Source organism: Diabrotica undecimpunctata, chromosome 3 (genome assembly GCF_040954645.1).
Source record: "Diabrotica undecimpunctata isolate CICGRU chromosome 3, icDiaUnde3, whole genome shotgun sequence".
NCBI classification, from domain to species: Eukaryota; Metazoa; Arthropoda; class Insecta; order Coleoptera; family Chrysomelidae; genus Diabrotica; species Diabrotica undecimpunctata.
Genome location: NC_092805.1, coordinates 44,658,471 through 44,674,294, shown reverse-complemented (window position 1 = coordinate 44,674,294; position 15,824 = coordinate 44,658,471). Strand labels below are relative to the sequence as shown.

The following is a 15,824-nucleotide window of genomic DNA, read 5'->3' as shown; positions in this document are numbered from 1 at the left end:
ATTTCGAAATTTAAATAGTTTTAAATACGACCATGGAATTATTTAAGTTATTTTAGCATTGTCATTTAAATATTCTCAAAATATATGCTGTAATTACAAAAATTTGATAATATATATATATATATATATATATATATATATATATATATATATATATATATATAAATGTTTTGGATGGGTTGGAGTTAATAAAAGGGGCTATTGGTTAACTATTTATTATCTCGAGCTTTCAATTGTGTTTACAATTATTATCAAGAGCTGTTAAAAAAGACAAAATATCTTACAAAGTTGAACTAGAAAGAAAATTCTTCCCTGATATTTTAATAATTTTGAAAACATTTTCTTAACAAAAATAATTGAATCACAGATAAATAATATAATATTGGAAATAGATAGGCAACTCAATGTATAAATTTCGTTCATTAGGACCCCTTGCGGCTGGGGTGATTACTAATCATCTTTTGGCGGGAAATTCAAATGGACACCCCTTACATACATACACTTTTGCGCTTCTTGCGGGCTATTTCGTTACTAATTAAAATTTACTTGAAAATATCTTAGTATTTTCCGATGAAATAATCTCACATGTATTATTAAAAAATAAAAGGATATATATATATATATATATATATATATATATATATATATATATATATATATATATATAAGAAAAAAGAAAAAAGAAGTACTTGTGACTCGTTTGGAACAAATATATAACTGTTTTGGATGGGTTGGAGTCAATAATAGGGCTATTGGTTAACTATTTTTTTAATCTCGAGCTTTCAATTGTGTTTACAATTATTATCAAGAGCTAAAAAAGACAAAATACTTACAAGGTTGAACTAAAAAGAAAAAACAATTTTTGTTAACTTACCAAATAAAAATTTTTTTACTTACCAAACTAATTTTTATTTGGTAAGTTAACAAAAATTGTTTTTTCTTTTTAGTTCAACCTTGTAAGTATTTTGTCTTTTTTAGCTCTTGATAATAATTGTAAACACAATTGAAAGCTCGAGATTAAAAAAATAGTTAACCAATAGCCCTATTATTGACTCCAACCCATCCAAAACAGTTATATATTTATATATATATATATATATATATATATATATATATATATATATATATATATATATATATATATATATATATAAAATGCACAATTTTTTCTAGATGTACGAATATTTTTTATTTGTTGTTAAATATAAAACATAAATAAAGATAAAACAGTTATAAACTAATTACATAATATTTATTACACTGATATTTTCAGAAACAAATGTTAAATACTATTATTGTTTGCTTCCTGACAACTTACTATTACCAAAATAATTTGTACACAACGGAACAATACAATAATTCACCATGTTAAGTTTTTTTCCTAGCACAACTGAACAAAAATTCTTTGCTACAATAGGTAAATAAAACTAAACTTTAAAAACTAAGTAATCAACTTAAACTAAAATTACTAAGAATAAATGAAAGTTAAAGATAATAAAATAAAATTGAAAGCTTGCAAACAAACAATTCTGCCGTTACTTTTGACAGAATTGACATTGCGGAATTAAAGCTTCGTTTGATTATTTTATTTGTGACACCCCGAGATTGTGTTAAAATAGGTAAATGATTGGTTAAAGTCTTCGTGAGAGAGATAGGCTGTCACACCTCTTTATTAACTCGCTGGGGTTAAAGTGATGGGGGAATGATCCAAGGTCATTCATATAAGTTTCCAGGGCATGATAATTGAATTTATAAATAGTTTAAAGTAGCGGCCAATTACAAATAAGCCTTAATATCATAAATGCCAACTGAAAATTTTTACTTTTGACAATTATATTGCCAAAAATTAAATTTTTTTTTTAAATTCTTTTTTGTTTAGTAACAAAAAAGAAGAAGATTTATTCACCATTGATAAATGTCTGAAAAAAATGTAACAGATATATGGAAAATTAAATAAAAATGTGATATTTTTCAAGTTTCATATATAAATTATAAAGAAATAATATAATTATAAATTTTGCTTAGATTTTGAATTTCTGATCTTTTGTTTAAATTATTATCACTTATGCTAATACAAACCATTTCCAAAAAAGTCCTTTTGAATTTATTACTTTCACTACATAAAATTTTAATGTTATCAAAATGTTCCCGTCCACATTTTGCGAGTACAACTAATGCTGTATACTACATTCGTTTTTTCAAATTTGTCTATAGGATATTTAGTTTTGGAATATAAAGATGAAATAGTTTTGATGTTCTTTGTTGCTATTTTTATATTGTCAATAACCTTTAGTGTTTGTATTAATTTAGGTGTTAATGATGGTATAAAAGGTAGTGAATGATAATAGATGTTCTGATTGTTAGATACAATGTTTTGAGATTTAGCAAAAAATGGTGTTTAGTTATTTATATTAACAATATTAGAAAAAAGCATCCTATGTAGCATATCTGGAGGATAAGAGTTTTCAATTAAAATATTTTTTAACAATTGAAGATCTTCATGTAGATAATCTGGATGAGAAAGTTTTAAAACACGTTCTTTTAATCCTGTTATAAAGTTCATTTTCATATTATTTGGATGATGGGAGTAATAGCTTATAAACCTATTACTACATATGGGTTTTCTGAACCATCTGGTGTTGAACATGTTGTCTGTATTTCTTACAATTCTCATGTCAAGGAATGATTCTTTTTTCTTACTCTTATACATATATATATATATATATATATATATATATATATATATATATATATATATATATATATATATATATAATACATAATATTAAAAAGAAAAATAAAGTAGTTGAACCCATCTACACAAGGCTAAAAACTCGAGTTCGCTCGGAAAAATAAGGTTCAAGAGGTCGTCCAGGCGAAATTTCTTTTTTTTTTAATTGTAACAATCAATTTTTGCGGCCCTGATTATTTTTTTTTTATTTTATGGATCATTTTCAATAAAATAAGTCTCTTGTAGCTTTTTTTTGATCGTTAGCTTGATCGTTTAAATATGATAATAATAAGAACCTAAATTCAATTTCAAACCTTGTTTTATCATTTTTCGATAAGTAGTTTGGACCTATTTTATTTTAAAATTTTGTTTTTTATTCGGTAATGAAGCGCCTATGACTGCGGCGTGTAGAAGAGAGATAAACAAGATCTAGGGCACACATTTTAAGTGGTTTAAATTCTTATTTTTAACAGGATTCCTGTGAAACTACATATAATAATAGATAATGTGTGATCGACCATCTAACAGCATTTTTCAATCAAATCTGTAAAAACGGCCAAGTACTGAGTGACACAATTGCTTGCATATGGCTTGCAAGATTTGTTAGTACCTTGTTATAACTTTTTCTTGTTCCCAGTGGTGCTTTTTTTTATAAATTCCAAAAACATGATATTACGTAAGTAAAACTCTAGTACGCAATTTAGTTATTTATTTTCTAATTATATAATCCATGTTAAATATAGTTTAACGATGAGCATAGACTCTAATTTCTTTATTTATAAATATATTAATATTTGCTAAATAATGATAATCTTCGTTAAGAAGTTTTGTCATCAAAAAGGGAAATACTATTAACTTTTACAAAAGTGAAATGAAAATTTGTTTTGATTTTGTTATACCATGCGGTCCATATGTTGGAGTAAATTTATTTTTAGCGTTTATCTGAAAAAAACTTGAAGCAGGTCGATTTTTATTCTTAAATTAATAATTTACAGTATGAAAATATTATCCCCTTCCAGCACCCCCTTTGAATTATAAGCACCCCCTCGAAAATTTTAAATAACAAAGGGGGTCGTGTAGCACCTTGTTAGAAAGGGATTTTAGTCCTCTGTTCAGCAATATAAAGTTTTTTGAGTTTGTGCAATCATAACTGAAAAAATTGTTAAATGTTCTACTTGACCACCATTATTCACTTCTTGACAATAACCGAGGCGATTTTGGAATTCTCGAACATTTTGTATGACATCGGGGATTATTTTGTTAGTTTCTATCAATATCCTAATTTTTAAATCAGTAATATTGCCTGGTCTATTAAAATATACTTTAGAAATAATCAGGTATTTTCTTATCTGTTCTGCTAAACATTAGGGAAAAAACTTAAAAGATAATAAAATATTAGTCAAAAAGCCAAATAAACAGTTGATATGAATCTAGTAGGCTGCTGTCATTTAGCTATTTAAAGTTACTAAAAGACGTCAGTATAATATTTGTGCGCATAAAGAAAGTTTTGCATAAAGAAAAATACCACCCTTACAAAGTTCAGTTGGTTCAGGGGTTAAATGAAGATGATCCCGATAGAAGGCAAAATTCTGTGAAATAATGATGGACAGACTGAACGCAGATTTGCAGTTCATAAACACAATAGTTTTTTCTGGTGAAGCGACGTTTCATTTAAACGGAACGGTTAACAAACTCAGAGAAAATCCTCACTTGGTGTGTGAGATGCACGCAATATCCTAAAAAAAATTTTTGGGCTGGTCTCATTAACAATAAAATTATTGGTCCTTATTTTTTTGAGGGCCCAGTTGATGGTGAGGTTTATCTAGATTTTTTGATTGCCTACACTTTTTACTTTTTAGTGCCTACATTACGAAGATTTTTTCCTGATGTCAATCATCCAAATGAGATAGATCGATCTATTTACTACCAACAAGACAGAGCTCTTCCGCATTTTGCACATATAGTTAGAAATTATTTAAACGAGGTTTTTCCCAATAGGTGGATTGGAAGACGTGGAACGATCGAAAGGCCGGCTAGATCCCAGATTTGACTCCTCTCGATTACTTCTTATGGGGTTATTTAAAATCTAAAGTATATTTTAATAGACCAAACAGTATTGCTGATTTAAAAGTTGGAATAACGGAAGAAATTAACAAAATAATCCCCGAGGTTATACATTCTAAATATTATGTGACATTATTATCTTCATTCAACCTAAAGTTTTGTGATAGAGACATTATCAAAATTTTACATCTTACAAATCAATTGTCTCAGTTATGATTGCACCAAACTTAAAAAACTTTATATTTCTAAACAGAGGACTAAAATCCGTTTCTAACAAGGTGCCACACGACCCCCTTTGTTATTTAAAATTTTCGAGGGGGTGCTTATAATTCAAAGGGGGTGCTGGAAGGCAGTGGCGGATCTATAAATTTTTCTCAGGGGGGTCATGGGTCTTGAGGGTGATTTCGATACAGGATTTAGATTTTTGCATCTGTCAGTGGCTAATCCCCAGAAATTTTGTCGGTGGGGGGTCATGGGTCTTGAGGGTGATTTTGATATAGGATTTAGATTTTTGCACCTTTACGATTGATATGATTTGTGCCATGTAAGGAGGGAATCATTTTCTCAATAATTATTTTAAGCGATATATTAAACCAATGAGAAGTTATTAAAACCCAAATACCCTACGGGTGCCCAGAATGGTAGAACATTAAGGGGTCTTAAACTAAAACAAAAAATAATAATTTAAACTAACATACTTAGTAAAATCAAGTGTACAAGACTATTAAACCAAAGGAAAGTTATTAAAATATAAATACTGAAAAATCAAGGACTGTCAATTTAAACTAGGTATTTTAAAGACAATTAATTTAAACCTACCTATCCTGTAGCTACAAAATCAAGAACAAACCAAGGATAAATAAGTATAAACCAAAGTTAAGTAATTTAAATGCAATAACTCAATGCAAGTGTAAACATTAATGAATGTATTTAACATTCCTAATAAACTCTATCTTATCGTTGGATATCCGATATCAATTTGTAACAACATTCATTTATTCCTTATTGTTACACGGAGTGGAAACATGGACTCTCGGAATTACAATTATGAGGCGTATAGAAGCCTTTGAAATGTGTGTTTTTCGAAAAATGCTGAAGATTTCGTGGAGAGAGCATGTGGCCAACAACAAGATGCTGAGAAGAATGAGGACTGAGAGAGAACTCCTAAATATTGTAAACAACAGAAAAACGAGTTATCTAGGACATATTCACAGAGAAAAAAAATATAACTTTCTACGACTCATAATGGAAGGAAAAGTAGAAGGAAAAAGAGGTCCAGGAAGAAAAAAATGCTCCTGGCTGAAGAATGTAAGAGACTGGACATGCATGGACACACATTCGATACTAAGAACAGCTCAAGATAGAGAGCAATTTGCTGTAGTTATAGCCATCCTTCCGTAATGAAGAAACCTTAAGAATAAGTGTAAATAGTATTTTATTTAAATTAATTTATTCAACAAAAAACATAATATAATTAAGGAATAGTTATTTCTAATTAGGCATATTAGGCTATAAGTGCACGAATCGTCAGCAACAGCCGCAACGAGTGGTAAATAAAAGTTCAGTGATTAAAAATACTAAGACAAGTAAATATTATATAATTCTATAAAAACGTATTCTTTTCGTCTATCCGATTTAGCAAATCGCTCTATGATTGCATCAACATCTAGAGAAATTTCAGGATGCACATTGATGAGTGCTAAACCAGTTAACAGAAGTTATATTTCTAAGCCAAGTCTTTGGACGCTGCACTGACTGGCAGTGTAATTAATATTTTCAGAAATATTCTGATATTTGGATACATAGGTATGAATATGGCAGTTTTCTAATACTTCTAAAATACAATCAGGAAGTTTTCCATTGTTTTGCACGACTCTTTTCCACTTTTGAATCTACAGTGAAAACTCCTGTTCTGCTGTGGAATATGCAGTAAGTAGTTGGTCCAATAATATCCTGGAAGGTGGAAGTTAAGATATTGTCTAAAAGGGGTATATAAATAGATCTTCGGAAATATTCTTCGCAAGAATATGAGGCATCTTCAATTCAATGTCTAGTTGTTCAGCTATTTGTTTACTTGATAGTAAAGTTAGCTAAAAACAGATTCAGTATTTGATCTTTTATTTTGAATAAAGCATTTAGTGTTCTCTATGGCCTCAGTAGCCTACTTAAAATCTAATTTTAATGACTGAAGAAGACGACAAGTGATACAGTTGTACCTAAAACACTAATAAGACAAACTACTGTTTCACAGTCTCTCAAATACCTTGGACAGCAGCCCCCAGTTTCTTTGTTTGTATTCACTAACGTATTAGACAAAGCTACAACAATATTGACTTTGCTATTTATTATAGATAAATTATAAAATGTAGCACGCAGTCTCAACAATTATAATACATATTCAAATTACAAATAACCAATTCGTAGACAAAACTGAAGATAAGAAATACCTAATAAAAAATAAAAGTGTGCTGATTTCGTGCGAAAAGTCATCATGTACATTGAATAAGCAATAATAATGTGTGGGTGGGCGGTAATTCTATCTCATCGATAAAATCGAACGATTCTCTGGCACTCAAATGACGAATTGTCAAAATTTGAAAATCGCGTAACTCTGAATTCGCGGAAGTCAGGTTGTTAATCGAGGTATTACTGTATTCAGAATTTAATTTTTTTCAAAGAGCAATTTAAAAAGGCTTTCGTATAATTCTACACTTACCCCTACAATAAATGAGTTTGAATCATTTCAACTCTTAACTTCCTACTTATACGGTTGATGGGTTTTAAATTATTTTTTTAGGATTATTTGATTGATATTTAATTTTGTTTTGGGGTGGTGATGACCCCCGTGACCCCCCCCCCCCTTGAATCCGCCACTGCTGGAAGGGGAATATATTTTCATACTGTAAATTGTCAATTTAAGAATAAAAATCGACCTGTTTCAGGTTTTTTTCAGATAGTACATAATAACGCCAAAAATGAATTTATTCCATACATATGGACCGCATGGTATATACTGGCTGAGAAAAACTGGCTTACAAGTCATAAACTTGTTTTGCACCAGAAACGCTAAGATATTTTTTTATATATTTTTATTATATTTGGGGACTTCAATGCTCAGTCACGGCAGATACCCTAATACTCCAGTCGTCAGAGACAAAAATGAACCTCTAAAAATAATATGAACAAGATCAATTTTGCTGGAAATGACAATTTTGTATGAACTCGGCTGTAAAAATTCGATATCTTTTGTTCAGAGTGTCCTATCGACAAAAATCAAAAAACGTTTTAAAGGTAAGAAAAACAGCTTTCGTATGCAATTTTTGCATTTTGCCGCAAATAAAGTCAGTTTCTATAAAAGTGTTAAATAAATAAACGTGGCGTTTTTTGCCATTTTTTAACATTCTCACGAGATCAATAAAATGTATTACTTTCATTGATGGGTCACTATGGAATTTTCATTATTAGAGTCCTATCTTTAAAACACATAGCCTGAAATTTTGGTTTTGAGTTTTGACAACCAATGTGAGGCATTTGAAATATGCTAAAAAACGCTGAATTTAAACTTTCACATTACAAACGATCTAAAATATTTAAAACTGTTTCTTTTTGATTACACAAGTACGTTTTTCGAAACGACACAACTTCAGCTACAAATTTCAGCTTCTATCGTCTTTTACCATACCGGAAAATTATATAGGAATTAATTAATTAAATACAAAACTAAAATTAACAACCAAAGTAATAACAAATAAACTGAATGAAATTATTACACTAGCGGAAGAACAACAAGGTTTTAGGTCAAGAAAATTCTGCACTAACGCTATATTTATAATGAGGCACTAACACTAACAACAACTAAGGCAAATATGTTAAAAACAACAAGAGTTAAAATAAAAAGCACGTACATAGTGGTGTACACAAACTTGCCAAAAATAAGACGAACGCCCAAAAACTTGCATTGGTCAAACTGGTAGAACTTTTAACAAATGTATTGCAGAACATAAAAGCACTTTTAATAATAGAAAAACAGATTCTACATACGCACTTCGCCTTCTAGATCATAATCATTCTTTTAATGACGAATTTCAAATTCGTCACATTTAAAAAAAAAGCCTTAAGCTATCTTTATTGGAATCTATGGAAATCAACAAATTAAATATACAGACATAATTCTCAATGACCAACTTGAGACAAACTCTTCTCCCCTACTCAACCCATTCAGTTTAAGACTATAAAGTGTAAACACATACCAAAAATAGATCACTTAAAAAAGGCACTCTGCCGAAACAGCTGTAGGGATGAGATACTATAATAAATGTTGTGAAAGTTTTGAAATCAAAGTTTTCAATGTTTTATTGTTATAAGTTAAAGTATGTTAAAAATACAGCCAAGTTGATGAGGTCATCTTCAGAGACGACAAAATACCGGTCAAAATAGTATGGGAAACTAAAGCACAAGGGAAAAAGAAGATAAGAAGACCCAGAGAGACTTGGAACGATGTAATAGCAAAACAACTCAACAAAAAAGTGACATGGAAAAAAGCAAAGGGAAAAGACCATTTTGTAGTAAAATTGAGGTTAAATATTTTGAATTATGTGTTTGGCTTTTTTAAAAACTGTTCTTTAATTATTTTTAATATTTTATTTGTATTTCTTTAATTGAGAGAGAGAGAAAATAAAATGATTGATTTATTATTCTTGTGTATTCAATAGTGATTAGGCAGTCTCTGGAAATCATGAGATATTTACTTTTTTCTTCACAAAAATCATTATATATCTGATACCCATATGTGCGGTTTGTGCTTAAAAAACCTGTGTGATCTTCCAGGGTTAATAATGTAGAAACTATTTTGCTTAAAGTAAAATATAGATAAACCACGAATGAGTGAGTGACCAATACCCTTATATTTTTAACTTATTTGTGTTAAATTTTGTTCTCATTTTACTAAGTGTTATCCGCTTCATAGTAATATTACCAACAGTATGGGATGTCATTAATAAACTACGTGAATATAGAATACAATTATTTATAATTAGGAATTACGTAATAATACATTGTAACGGTATTTTGCCGCCTATATAAATTTGCAAATTGCATATTACCTATAGATTTCTATAAATATCCCAATTTATTTAATAATTCATTTATTACGAGTTTCCTAATCATTGTTAAATAAGTCAATATATGATACAACCTCCATGTATGACGGTATCTCAAAACTCGTGACAGTTCGTCGGTGTGGCATTTTTTATCCAGTGGCATGTTGGCAATTGCTATCATCTTCAATTTAACCTTTGCTAATAAAATAACGTAAACTACACTTAGAGAATGATGACGCCGAGTACATCGAGATGACCATAATCGTCTCGAAACAGGGGACTTGAGGATATTTTTCTCCCACATTTGGCAAATACTGCTATAATAGGAATATGAAGAGCTTTAGAACCCTTTAAAATGGCGTTTTCTAAACGTTCTTATCCTTGTTTGTTGCTTAGGAAGTTGCAAAATAAGTCAAAAATTTCTGTTTTTTATAAATATTACTAACTTTTTTACGAATAAACTTATAACCTTTATATTACACACAATGTTGGGTCTTGTGGTGCTTAAAATAAGCAAAATTTCAAGTTGATCGGTCAAAGAGTTTAAAAGCTATTTAATTTGTTAATCCCAAATTAAATTTTTTTGCAGCATTATAAGTCAGAAAATTAAATAGGTATATTAAATATATAATAGATTCTAAAAGAAGAAGATTTATTCTATTAATGTTATTTAAAAAAAAATGAGGAAAAATAATTTTAAATATTGCAAAATAATTTCGCAAAAACATGTCAACTTTTTGCTTATAACCAATTAGAATAACTTTTAAACCATTGACTGCAAAAAATGATTTTTTCATATTTTGACAGCCTAGATAGATTATCAAGGACAAACTCTAATTCAGCTCTTGAAAAATGTGTTAAGAGAAAATGATTCTGATCAGATGGGAGCGATGGGCGATGGGATTCTATTTTATCAAAAAGGTCGTCTACCCATGAGTTACTTAGAAGCAGTGGAAAGTTAACTTTCTTTCTATTCATTTTCCTTGCTTGGTTCAGGAGAAAATTTTTAGGAGAAGCATTTTTTTTGTAGTTTACTAATGCTTTCTTTTTTTTTCGCAACGGATTGATAACATTCCGAATACCACCACGGAGGGGGAGTACGTTTACATTTAAATGATTTATATTGGCAAATAGATTGTTTAGAAGCTTCATTAATACAGTCAATAAGGAAATTATATTTTTCTTGGGTGTCTGAGGACGCGTGAGAGTTGTTAGTTAATAAGGTATCAATAAACTGAGAGTATAATAACCAATTGGCCTTTGTAATGTTCCACTTACTACTGGGATAAACGATATTCGTATTAGTTCCCAAGATATCGATCACAACCCTTATAACGAAGTGATTTGATCCCAAAGTATCAGTATTTACAGACCACGAAATTTTATCAAAGAGAGTAGGTGAGCAAAATGTGCCATCAATCATGAAATCTGTGTTTCCTGGTCTCGTGTGGCAAGTTGGTTGTCCATTATTCATTACCACATAATCTAGATTCTGAATTGTCTCCACAATTTGATGGCCTGTTTTATCATTTTTAGATGAGCCCCACAATAATACAAGGGTGTTTTAGTTGAGAAAATAACTTATCCCAATCTTCGTTGTTAGTTTTAGCTTTCGGACACCTATATACAGAAAGTAAAGTTAAATGACCTTTATTATAGTTGATTTTAATACCACAGGCAAGCAATTCATTAATATAATTTTTTTTAATTTTTATGTTTTCAAAGAGAATACCAGTATAAGCAACATCCCGTTTAAAACAGGTTTCACTTATTAAAGCTATATCAATATCTTCTGTTATTAAAAAGTTAGGAATGCTGTTTTTGTTAGCAACAGCTGATCGAGCATTCCATTGTGTCATTTTGAGTTTAGCTTTGAAAGTAATTAGATTAGTTATTTTTTTAAAATATTATCTAAAACATTCTTAATACCTTTGGCTAACATTTTGATATCAAGTGATTTTGCCTCTTCTAAACAATTAATATTTTAAATAAAATCTGAGAAAAGAATTACTAAAGAATCCACTAATTTATTTTTATCATTGTCTATATTTGAGAAACTTTCCTTGTTTAAGGGTGGTAAAGGTTGAGATGGTCCAAATCTGAAAGGGATGTGAGGAGATGTAGGATATTCGGAAGTTGGAGATGATACTTTTCTTTTTTTATTTACCCTATAATCAGTGCTTGCTTTACTACAACTTGGTTGACTAATATTTTTGGTTTTCTGTAAATGAGGCCTCAATAGGTTGTAATAAGCAGGTATATTAACTTCCGATGTGTTAGTTAATTTTGGAAATTCTTTACCTGAATTTGACAATATTTCAAATCTGTTTTACAAATAAGATCAGAAAAAGAAGAATCGCTTAAATTTCTGGCCTCCAAATATGAAATTTTATGTTCTATCATGATATTTTTTTTTTTTTGATGTTCGAAAAAAGGACAGTTTTAAGAGATCAATATATATCGATACTTTCAAAGTGTATGCAATATCTTTTTTTTTTTTCGTCACATGTATGTGTATCAGTTTTAATTTCTCCACATCGTATGCAGTATTCCTGTGTACCTTTACATTGTCTAGAAATGTGTCCAAATTTGAGACATTTACAATATTGTGTAACATTACCTAACAATTTTTCAACTTGAAAATATACACAATTAATTACAATATAATTTGGCAAACAATTGCCTTCCTTTTTCCATCCTTTTCTATTTTCCTGTGCATTATTTTAATATCAATAATTTGTAAACTAAAGGTCATATTTTTTTCAAAAATATTCAATCTTATATTTGGTATCGACATCACGTATCAGCCCTTTGATTTCTAAGAGGTGATTGGAAATGTACACCTTTAAATTATCGTCTTTTAAATGACTATTACTGACTAATTTATTTACATCCAAAATAGATTTGAGGATTACTTTAACACGGTTTCTTCCTATACTTTTAATTTCCTTAATATTGTTGATCTTTTATTTTTGATATAAAAGATCCCCCACAACCATCCGGTGCACTCGGTCTATCTTCTGATCATTGGTCTTTTCAACATATACATAACAATTTTGAAAGTCGTAATTACTAGAATTAATTTTAAAAAGTTTTACGAGATACGGTAGTGGTCACAAATCACAACCACTGGTTCAATATATAATATATTAGTGCAAATCCTGACCTCTGCTGATAATATCAATATTGTTGGGAGAAGGGAAAACGCTGTACGAGAGCTATTAAAAGAATCAGCTACAAAAATGGGTTTAATAATAAACAAAAATACACAAAACGAAGTATATGAAAATAAGCACGCAACCACAAAGGCTATGACTTGTTATAGAAAACGACGTCATCGAAGCAGTGAACTAATTTGTATACCTGGGAGCGCTCCTTAACACTGAAAATAATACTACCGCAGAAATAAACCGCAGAATTTGCACGACCAACAGATGCTATTTTGAGCTCAATCTGCTTCTTAAATCCACAATTATATCAAGAAATACAAAAATAAAACTCTACAAAACAATAATACGCCCAGTCCTAACATATGGTTCAGAGACCTGGACTCTAACAAAAAATAATAACAGCATGTTAGGATGTTTCGAAAGAAAAGTAATAAGGAGAATTTATGAAGTAGTAAATAACAATGGAGTGTGGAGAAGACGATACAACTTTGAACTTTATAGAATATACCAGGAATCTGATCTCGTAAAACATATTAAGATAGGACGTCTGAGGTGGATAGGACATGTAATGCGGATGGAACAAAACGACCCAGTTAGAAAAACGCTCCTTGATAGACCCGATCAGGAATTGGTCAGAGAAGAACGGGAAGACTTAGAACAATGTTCCTGGATAACATAAATGAAGACATAAGAAATATGGGAATAAGTGCTTGGCGGAGAAAGGAAAAGGAGAAAGGAGAAAGGTTGTAAAGCCAGAATGATGATGATGAAAAGCTAAAAGAACAACAATATTAAACAAAGAATAAACACATAATACTAAGATTAAAATTAAATTGAAACAATCAAGCAAACAACTGTAACCTAAATGAAATAAGAGAGTTGGTACTATATGGTAATAATAAGATATAAATCAATAAAAGTAGACTGCTTTTAAAAAACTGTTAACGAAATATTGTTCTCATGTATTGGAGGTCATGGTCTCGCTAGTAAATTATTCCCTTGAAAAAGGTACATTCCCTAACTGCCTAAAGACTGCCATCGTTATTCCTCTTCATAAAGGTGGAGAAAAATCTGATGCCTGCAACTATAGACCTATTGCCTTGTTACCAGCACTATCAAAATTTATTGAAAGGCTTATAAAAGTTCGACTTATGCCCTTTCTCCTTAAACATGATATTTTATCGCAAAATCAGTTCGGCTTTTTGTCTAATAAATGTACTAGTGATGCCATGTTTTCTGTGTTATATGAGGTATATCTATCACTAAATAGTAACCTCTCCTCCGCTACCGTTTTCTGCGACTATTCCAAAGCCTTTGACTGCGTAAATCACGACATTCTATTAAAAAAATTAACTTTCTATGGAATTCGGAGTGTGTCTTTGAATTGGTTCAAAACTTACTTGGTAGGTAGAAAACAATTGGTTAGAATAAAAGACACCGACTCTAGTTGTAAAGACATTGAGTGTGGAGTACCGCAAGGTTCAGTATTAGGTCCCATTCTTTTTTTACTTTTCATTAATGACATCACTTACTTGAAAATTAAAGGGAAATTTTTCTATTTGCTGATGATACCAGTATTACTTGGAGCAGCTCTAATATTTCAACGCTTCATTCAATTATAACCGCTGATTTGCTTATAATCAAGGCTTGGTCAGACTCCAACTTACTTAGCTTTAACGTGGATAAGACCGTAGCATTATCTTATAAAGGAGTCATTCAACCCTTGCTTTTGAATGAGAGCCAAATCAGTATCGTTAATTCCGTGAAATTTCTAGGTATTCTTGTCGACAGCGATCTTAAATGGTCCTTGCATACTGACTCCTTAAGGAAGAAACTAGCCTCAGCTGGCTTTGCAATAAGATATGTTTCGAAGGAACTAAATTTATCTTCTGTCAAAATGGCATATTTCTCATTGTTCGAGTCCCATCTTCGATATGGGCTTCCATTTTGGGGTTCTAGTACAGCGGTCCAATTTGATACTATTTTTAAGTTGCAAAAAAGAGCAATTCGTTATCTATTTGGTCTCAAACAAACAACTCATTGCAAGACCTACTTCAAAAATCACGGAATTTTGACGCTTCCCTCTTTATTTATTTTGGAAACGGTTTGTTTGATTCGCAAGCATCTAAACATTTTTCCCGATAGACCTGTTACCGATTACCAAAATTAGTATTGTTTATAATTACATTTGGGTGTCTCAAGCAATGGCTACAATTTGTCTCATTTGTTGTTGTCTGTACAAATTAGGTAAGTGATACAATAATTTTACTAATTTAAAATTGTATTGTTCTGTTTTTTTATTATATTTGTTTTTGTTTTATACTTTTTGTACTTTTTGACTGATTTTTTTTAGCTTTGTCCATAAAGTTCAAGTTCAATAATTTTCAGTGACAATAAAGCATATTTCTATTCTATTCTATTCTATATTTTTTTATTTTCCACTACAATTTCTGCTTTGTAATACAAGAAAATTAAATTATTTTACGTACGCTCATGCTAATATCTGCATAAATATAAATGTCTCGTAAGTACTGCAGAATGCCACAGAGCGCAAGTATGCAATACAACTTCGTGAGAAATCATTTGATAAAAGGAAGGAGAAAATGAAGTGAGGTTAGTGACATCAATGGAGTAATTGCTGTGCAAGGTAGACTTATGATTTGTTTTGTGGGGACGTTGTTTATTATTACGCTATCAAAATAGCAGTCACTTGATTAAATAATTGACCCTCTTCCTAATTTATTATTTGCATTGTATGTT

General features: G+C 30.2%; 1 protein-coding gene across 1 annotated transcript in view; it reads right to left on the bottom strand.

The window, feature by feature from the left end:
• The window catches only part of Traf4 (TNF receptor associated factor 4), a 559,644-nt gene that overhangs the window by 387,802 nt on the left and 156,018 nt on the right, over positions 1-15,824 (bottom strand). The gene's annotated exons all lie outside the window — the stretch shown is intronic.